Source organism: Eubalaena glacialis, chromosome 4 (genome assembly GCF_028564815.1).
Source record: "Eubalaena glacialis isolate mEubGla1 chromosome 4, mEubGla1.1.hap2.+ XY, whole genome shotgun sequence".
NCBI classification, from domain to species: domain Eukaryota; kingdom Metazoa; phylum Chordata; class Mammalia; order Artiodactyla; family Balaenidae; genus Eubalaena; species Eubalaena glacialis.
Window position 1 is genome coordinate 128,728,015 of NC_083719.1, and position 9,645 is coordinate 128,737,659.

Sequence of the window (9,645 nt, forward strand, 5' to 3'; positions counted from 1 at the left end):
CCTCCCCTTCTCCCCACAGCCAAAGCTGTCTCTGTCTTCCATTTCTTTCTTCCTCTCCTTGCGGTGGGCCGTCCTGACCCGCCTCCCCTACCCCCGCCTGCCACATGGGTTCTGGAGCTGTTGCCTAAACGACTGACGGAGTGGTGCGCCAGGGCTAGAAGGGGTGGCAGGAATCACCTATAACAGCCTTCTCCTTGTTCAGAGGGGGAACTGAGGTCTGGAGAGGCAAGGGATCACCCAAGGTTCCCAGGGGCAGAGCCAGGCCCAAGGGTCTTGATTGTATGACCAGTGATCTTTACAAGAGTCTCCCTAACATTAGTCAGTGCTGAGGAGGGCAGAGCAATTGGAGGGGGTTGTATCTGTGACAAAGGCAAGGCTAGGACTCGCCTCTATACAGACTAAAGAAGCTGCCATTGATGCGTCATCGCTGATGATTCGGGATATGGTCTAAATATAGCCACTCAAACTCTAGCTGCACCAGCAATGGACACAGAAGGGGTTAGCTTTCTAGCTGGGGGATCTATGTCATCAGTATAGAACAGATAAGGTAATTGATGATATTGACTACAATCACAGAGGTAACAATGGCCAAGGTTTACTGAGGACTTAGAATTTTCATAGATATTGTTATTATGCCTATTTTACTAATCAGGAAACAGAGGCGCAAATAGACTGAGTTACTTGCTCAAGATCACGTGGCTAGAAGTGGGGTAGGCAGGCTGATTCTACATTCAGCTTGGTTCACTCTTAGGCTGTATGAGCTTCTCGGTGCAACAGGTCTCAGTTGAATATTTATGAGAATATTGATGAGTGTATGAATATTTATGAGTGCAGGCCTAGCACTTTGAGAAGTATAAGAATTAATATCTGGTCCTTGTCCTCAAGGAGCTTTGAATCTTGCTGAGAGGGCATGCCTTAGGCATCCACCCACTCACATGAGTGGTACAGACTCTGAGGTTTATCCCCAGGGGTTCAGAGTGGCAGGATATCTGAGCTGGAGCAGGCAGAGAAGGCTTCCTGGAATAGGTGGCTCTCAAAGCATGAACTGGGTTTGAATAACATGGAAAGGGAGAAGGCAGAGAACATTCTCATAAACTTCTATAGAGTATGGCCTCCACCTCCTTGGCCATCCTCTCCTGCTGCCACTCTCTTCCTTTTTTACTCTACTCCAGCCACACTGGCTTCCTTTCATTTCCTCAACAACCACAACGTTATTCCCACCCCAGGATCTTTGCACTTGCTCTTACCTCCGCTGGGAACCTTCCTCCATCTGATTTTGTGTACCTGGAGTTTTTTCACCCTTCAGGTCTCTGTTCTAATGTCATCTCCTAAGAGAGGCCCTTCCTGACCCCCTCTCTCACAGGCATAGTTCAACACCTTACACTGTTTTGTTTCCTTCCTGGCACATGTCACGATCAGGAGCTATTTGTCAACCGTACTAGACAGACACTCCATGAGGATAGGGGCTTCTCGTGTCTTAGTTGCTGCAGTGCTCCAAGTGTCTAGAGCAGTGGCCAACACGAAGCTGGCTGTCAATCAGTGTGTGAGCTGTCTTTTACCTAGGGTTCCACCCTGCAATAGTGCCCAACACTGGTCTTCACTGGTCTTCAAGTGAAGTAAGTCAGAGAAAGACAAATATCATATGATATCACTTATATGTGGAGTCTAAAAAAAAAAAAAAAGATACAAATGAACTTATCTACAAAGCAGAAACAGACTCACAGACTTAGAGAAGGAATTTATGGTTTCCAGGGGGGAAGGGTTGGGGGGAGGGATAAATTTGGAATTTGGGATTGACATATACACACCACTAAATATAAAATAGATAACCAACAAGGACCTACTGTAGAGCACAGGGAACACTGCTCAATATTCTGTAACAACCTAAATGGGAAAAGAATTTGAAAAGAATAGATATGTGTATATGTATAACTGAATCACTTTGCTGTACACCTGAAACTAACACAACATTGTTAATCAACTATACTCCACTATAAAATAAAAAGTTTAAAAAAAAAAAAGAGAGAGATCCTCAAACCTGCAAAAGTCTGGGCGTCTGTGCATTTTTCTTCAGAGAAGGTCCATGGCTTCCTTCAGGTTTCCAAAGGGACTGGTCAGGAATCCATGAAAGTTTCTCTGTTCCAACTGGCCCCCAAGACCCCTCCCTGGTCCAGAAGCCAAAAGTGCATTCTCTGCCTCGGCTGTTCAGTACAGGGTGCTGGCAGATTCCTCGGGTACCTGTTTGCAGTCTGGACAGATGTATGGTTTGTTTGTTTTTTTAAATTTATTTATTTATTTTTATATTTATTTTTTTTTTGGCTGTGTTGGGTCTTCGTTTCTGTGCGAGGGCTTTCTCTAGTTGCCGCAAGCGGGGGCCACTCTTCATCGCGGTGCGCGGGCCTCTCACTATCGCGGCCTCTCTTGTTGCGGAGCACAGGCTCCAGACGCGCAGGCTCAGTAGTTGTGGCTCACGGGCCCAGTTGCTCCGCGGCATGTGGGATCTTCCCAGACCAGGGCTGGAACCCGCGTCCCCTGCATTGGCAGGCAGATTCTCAACCACTGCGCCACCAGGGAAGCCCCCAGATGTATGTTTTTATAGGATCGGTTGCTATAGCTCCCAGGGATCGCGGGGGCTAAAATTAACTTAAACTTCCTGTTTTCCTTCATGAACTAAGATAATGATGCTGATGAGAATGAGCTGATGAAACCATTCCCAGTGTTTGGCTGGAGTTCCCATATGGCCTTCGGTTCAGGAACTGGAAAGCCGGTTGGGGCCAGGCTAAAGCTCTGGGACAGAGATCCTGTCTGGGGGCCACTCCCAAGCCCCTGTGGGGGAACCCTGAGCCCAGATCCCTCCGAGGAAAACTTGGTAGGCTTTCTATCTAGGGGTGAGAGCACCCTGGGAGGACAGGAGCCTCTGAAGCAAGATGACTTTGACCTAGGGAGGGAGACCATTAGGACTAAGGCTGGTCCTCCTGCCACCAGCAAGGGCACCACCAAGAGAAGGGAGCGACGTGCAGCTGGGCCAGCTGTGCTAGATCTGGGTGCCAGTCCCCGCTCTGCCACTGAGTCACCAAGTGACACAGGGCTCATCCCCGTTCCCGTCTGAGCTACACTTTTTCCATCGGTAAGTAGATTGGACAGCATAACAGTAGTAATGAGAGCCAGCATTTATTAAACACCTACTATGTGCCGAGCACTGAGCTAGGTGATTGGCACGTATTTTCTGACCTAACCTTTATAAAATAGGAACTATTATTATCCCCATTTTAGAGATGTGGAAAGTGAATTTCAGATCAATAATTTGCCCAAGCTCATACACCGAATACATGGTCAAATCAGAGATTCAAATCCAGGTTTAAGGGATACCAGAGCCCAAATCCTTAACCACTACACTCTACCCTCTCCTAAGTTCTCCTCCAGCTCTGCTATCTGTGGACTCTGGACTACACAGCCACTTGGTGCCCATCTCCCTGGCTGAGTATGTTGCTGACCCAGCATCAGATTGGATCAGCTTTTCAGCTTGCAGAACGAGAAGTCAGCGCCTTGGGGTCCCTGCCAGCTGCCCACCACCCCTTCCACCCTCTCACCAGCAGTGTTCCTTTAGGTACCACCCCCGCTACCTTGATCCCGCCCTTCCTGACTTAGCACCCAGCACAGCTTTAGAACGCCGGGGCAATACCCACAGGTGCATGGCGTCCAGGCTCCCCACACCTCCCAGGACATCAGCTGGCCTCCATCACTCATTCGTGGACTCCACTGCACGAGGCCGTAGCAATAAGTAGGACAAAGGCTGTCCTCGTGCCTTTTACATTCTCACAGCCGGAGGCAGGTGATAAACGAGTTTCAGGTTGTCATCAATTCTATAATGAACTAAACAAGATGACTTGAGAAAGTAGTGGGGGGACTATTTAGATAGAGTAGTCGGGGTAAGCCTTTGGAGGAGGCCAATTCTGAGAAGAAAAAAGTTGAATCATGAGTCAGTGAGAAGGGCTAGGGGAGGAGTATTCCAGGCAAGGGTTGAATAAGCGCCAAGACTCTGGGCGGGGAGAGCTTGACTTCTTCAAGTGACTGAAAGTGTAGCTAGAATTACCAATCAGAGATTTCCCTTCTCCTCCTGGCCTTCCTCTTCCTTCTCTCCATCCTCTTCCTCTGCTTCACGCCTATTATTTTTACACCCTTTCGGCCATTCCAAAGTACTTCTTCGTCTACTTTCTCAGTGAATGACAGAGCCGTCCTGTGAGGGAGTCAGGCTAGGGTTTAGAACCTATGTTGTAGATACGGGGAAACTGAGGCCCGAATCACCCAGTGGAGCTGGGGCTCAAAACCAGGTCTCCTGCGCCCTGGCTCAGAGGCAGAGTCTCAACCCCACTGAGAACCTGCTTGTCTTTCTGCTCGTAACTCCAGAGTCTGTGTCACCTGCACCACCTGATGGACCATCTCTGGGAGCTGGACTGGGGCCAGGTGGGCAACCAGTGTTCCCATGTACAGGCAGAAATACCAGGACAGGGAGAGAGATGTCTGATCTCTGGAATAGATCAGGGAGGCTCTTGTGGATTTAACTTCTCTCAGGAAGGAAGGCCACCAAGCAGAAAGTTAAATAAATAAAAGCAGTGCCAAGAAACATCCCCTAAGGCCTCACAGCGGAAACAGTGTCAGGATCTCAGTGGTTCAGATCTCCAGGCTGTAAATCCTAAAGGGGCTTGCAGGTAAAAAACTTATTGAGTTTTGCATGTGGGAACTTGAGGGCCTATGCGGGGACCATGTCCCGTTGGAAAAATTATGAGTAAACTGGGAAGAGAGAGAATAATATCCAATATTTCTCAGCAGACACTGGGGAAGACACTTATGTCCATCCTCTCATTTAATCTTCACTTAATATACACACTTAGGTAGGATGTTAGTTTTCCATTATTGCTGTAAGAAATTACCACAAACTTGGTGACTTAAAACACACATTTATTACTTTACATTTCTGGAGGTCAGAAGTCCTAAAATCAAGGTGTCGGCAGGGCTGTGTTCCTTCTGGAGGCTTGAGGGGAGAATCTGCTTCCTTGTCTTTTTCAGCTTCTAGAGGCCACCCTCATTCCTTGGCTTGTGGCCCATCCTCCATCCCTCCAAGCACATCATTCCAACCTCTGCTTCCATTGTTGCATCTCCTTTTTCTGGCTTTGACCCTCTTGCCTCCCTCTTATAGAGACTCTTGTGATTACATTGGGCCCACCTGGATAATCTAGGATAATTTCCCCATCTCCAAAGCCTTAACTTCACCTGCAAAGTTGGTCCCTTTAGCCATATTTATAGTTACAGGAATAAGAAATGGACTTCTTTGGCGGGGGGGGGGGGTGGTGGGCATGATTTAGTCTACCATAGGTAGGTACAATGACCATTTCCATTCCAAAGATGAGGAAACAAAGGTTCAGGGAACTACATAACTTGCTCAAAGTCCCACAGTGGTAAAGCCAGGAATCCACACAAGTAGCTTAACTCCAGACCTCAACTCTCCATAGCTTCCCTAATCAGAACTCTGCCTATGCCATGCTCTTGGTGAGGCTGCCTCCCTTCCCCCATCTGCCCCAAACCCACCCATCCTTTGAGCTCAGGCTGACTCTCTCCTAGTCTTTCAAAGTTTAGAGCTGATAAGGCCTTTCAGCCCTATCCAAACCTACACCTCCTTGTATGGCTGGGGAAATTGACGATCGTAGAGCCCAAGGTCACAGTGTAGACAGCTAGGCCTAGAGCCCTGGTCTCCCAACTCCAGGCCCAGGTGGAGGCCAGCTCTGGCTGCTCCAAGTCTCTGGAGTCAGGGACTGGACCAGCTGATCCTTTGGGCTGAAGATTATGTATCAAAACTCTGAAATGCACCCTTTGTGCATCTGGCTGAAGGTCAAGGCTGCCAAGCTAAGACGGCCTGGGCACATGGAGACTGACTCAGCCTGTCATCCTGTTACTGTATCTTTTCCTGGGCCAGCCCTCCTATTGGCTGAAGGGCACAAAGACCCAATTGTCATCTGGCCCTTGATCCCCTGGGCAAAGTGGCCACTGACCAGGGCAAGGCCAAAGGGAGAGGAGGATGAAGTTTCATGTCAGCACCCCTCCCCACTTGCACACTCCCACTGGGCAAATTCAGATTTTCCCTCAGCTCTTTGCTATTCACAAAGGACTCTTATTCACATAGTCTTATGGAGCGGCACAGTCAACCTCTCAGGTAGAAAAGTCAGAATTTACTAAGCACATTCGGGGCTTGAGCAGACAGGATGTCCTGCTCATGGTCACCCTGGTGGCCCATGTGGAGCTGAAATGACAATTCCAAACTTAACCCTTGGTCCGAGGCTCTTTCCACTAACCAGCTGCCTCCACCCAGGGTCCAGGGAGAGCTTACCGAGCCAACTCCTTCTTTGTTGAGGTGACAAACGGTTCACGATGTGTTGGCTGCACTTCCTCGCGCTGACACAAACCCACCCAAGGAGAAGTGATTGAGTTCCAGTTAGGTTCTGCCCTTAGTAGGACCTGTGCCCTGTGGCCCTACCTGTAGTCTGTCCTTGAGTGGCCCATCTTTCCTCTCCACCTCAGTTTTCTTTTTCTTTTTTTAAAATTTATTTATTTTAGTTTTGGCTGCACTGGGTCTTTGTTGCTGCGCGCAGGCTTTTCTCTAGTTGAGGTGAGCGGGGCCTACTCTTTGTTGCGGTGCACGAGCTTCTCATTGCGGTGGCTTCTCTTGTTGTGGAGCATGGGCTCTAGGCGCCCAGGCTCAGTAGTTGTGGCTCGCGGGCTCTAGAGCACAGGCTCAGAAGTTGTGGCGCGTGGGCTTAGTTGCCCTGCGGCATGGGGATCTTCCCGGACCAGGGCTCGAACCCATGTCCCCTGCATTGGCAGGCGGATTCTTAACCACTGCGCCACCAGGGAAGCCCCCACCTCGGTTTTCTTGTCTGTTAAATGAGCATAATTTTCTGACCCTCCTGGGTGCAAAGTCAGTGTAAGATTCAAGCGAGCGTGGGTTTCATAGAGTCAGTTAGCGAAAGCAAAGTCAAAAGTCCCAGCCTTGGAGTCAGATCTCTGGGCCTGGATCCTGTAGCAAGTGACTTAACTCTAAAACTGGGGGCATGTTATTTCACCTCCACGTTCAGTTTTCTCAAGTGTAACGTGTAACTCTCCCCTTTATCTTGTGAGGATTAAATGAGATCATATAGGTAACGTGTTTGGCTCACTGTTCATATCCTACACTATCAATAAATGTGAGCTATCTTACCATTAGATCATTAAACATTTCCCAAAGCATGTCCACAAACTATTAGTCCTCAGATAAAAAGGGGGACCCTGGGTTCAAGCGAGTTTGGGAAATGTGGCATCTGCCACCTTCCTCATAGCTATTCCTCAGGCACGTGAGAGCATTAAAGCCTCTGAAAAGTTCTGCAGAAAAGAAACCTGTTTAACTCCGTCTAACATTTACACATCTCTGTTTTCCATGAACTTCTGAATGCGTCCCACAGAACTCGTGTTCCATGAAAATACCTTTGGGGGAATGCTTATTTGATCCAATGTGCCTGTCCAAAGAAGAAACTAAAGTCCAGGAAGGTGAAGTGACTTGTCCTGGGTCACGTGGCCAGTAAATGGCAGAGCCGGGACTTGACCCAAGCTAACGAATTCTTTGGGCTATTGCTCTGTTAAAGCACGCTGAGAAAACCCCTTCTGCTGTTGGTGTGGACAAGCGCTCTCTAAATGTCAATGATTTGTATACCGGTTTCATAGCCTTTTATTCTTTCTCTGAGGTTCTGTACCCATGACTGAGGATGCCAGGCTCCCTCTGGCCTGAGCTGTCTCCTCGCAGCCCTGGGTGGGGTTGGAGGAGCTCGACGATGGATTAGTTCTGCCTCCTCCCACCCCTGGCTCTGTGACATTGCAGCTGCTGGTCCAGGTCCAGGGAACACTCCCACGCAGGCACCAATTTTCTTCAGAAACCCCACACGCCTGGAAATCTTTTCTGAAGGAGGGGGAAAGCCCAGTAACCCAACCCAACAACGTGGCAGCTCTTACATGTTCCCTGACGTGGCCCGCAAACCAAGCCTCTCTTCAGTTTTAGCAGCTGTAGACCCAGGAGTAATGACAGCCCCGCCAGCCCAGCGACGTGGCAGCCGGTGCTGTGACTCAGCCGACCTGGGGGGCAGCCTGGAGCCTCCATTGGTCTTTTCCGGGTCCCAGGGCTGGGCAGATAGGGGACATGGAAGGGAGATCTGGATTAACCAGTAGAACCTCTACCCCCATCTCCAGCACAAGTCTCTTTTTTCCCCACCATTGCCTGGATAAGGCAGGTCGCATCACTCTCTTCTGAGACTGATCTAACACCGCCCCAATATGTCACCTCTCCCCACTTCTGGCTTCTGTTCTCAGACAGCAACTTCTTGTAATGAATCTTCGAGACTTTCCAAGCCAGTGGTGTTCAAACTGCCTTCTATAGGAGTTTCATGCAGGAGTCTTAAGGGGACGGAAAGAAGGCCAAAGGGGCAGGTCTCTAGGTGCCAGTGCATCCCTGCCTTCAACCAGAGCAGAACTACTTTTTTGGGGGGAGTAGAGTTGATTTACAATGTTGTGTTAGTGTCAGGTGCACAGCAAAGTGAATCAGTTATACATATACATATATCCACTCTTTTTTTTTGTAGATTCTTTTCCCATATAGGCCATTACAGAGTATTGAGTAGAGTTCCCTGTGCTATACAGCAGGTTCTTATTAGTTATCTAGAGCAGAACTACTTTTATCTGTCTGACACATCAGACTTTTGCCTAAGATTTCATTTCCTAGAATGGGTTCGCTGCTTAAAAAAAAAAAAATTGAAATGTACAAATTTATTTTTAGCCCACTGGCTTTATGGGTGAAGAAAAAATGAAGAGAGAGAAAGAGGGTAATCTGTCCCAGACACGGAGTATCACAAACTCACAAACTATACCAGGCCCCGTGGGAAAGGGGAGGTTTCCAGGAGCCACGCATGAGCCCTGGAGGATGTCAGACCCACTCCCTGGAAGCTTGCAGTCCGCTCACCCCAGGTAGGCAGCCACGAGGAAGGGGCTCCATCCACCAGCCCGGTACATCCCTGGGGGAGAAACAAGGGTTACCAGGGAGGTAAATTTATCATCTTCAGGGGCAGGCAGGTGATGGATGTGAGCAGCCCCTCTAAGGATTGGCTGGGCCTTGAGCAACCTGGAGAGAACATGCCCCGTCCAGAGGCTCTCAGATCCCTTCCGCCCTTTTAATTAATTAATTTATTTATTTTTTAAAGTCTTTATTGAGTTTGTTACAATACTGGTTCTATTTTATGTTTTGGTTTTTTGGCTGCGAGGGATGTGGGATCTTAGTTCCCCGACCAGGGATCGAACTCGCACCCCCTGCATTGGAAGGCGAAGTCTTCACCACTGGACCACCAGGGAAGTCCCCTTTCTGCCCTTTTTAAAAATGTTTTGCCCTCCAAACAAAATCCAACTTCAGGAGGAATCTCTCCACTGGCCACCAGTTTCGCACCTTTACTGATAAGGGCTGGCTCACCTTTCTTTAAGGGAATGGACCATCCCTCTCCTGTATTCTTCTGGGAGAAAGGCCAACGTCTTACTTTCTGGTTTTGAAAACGTTAAAGAGACATAGCCTCTTGCTTCCTT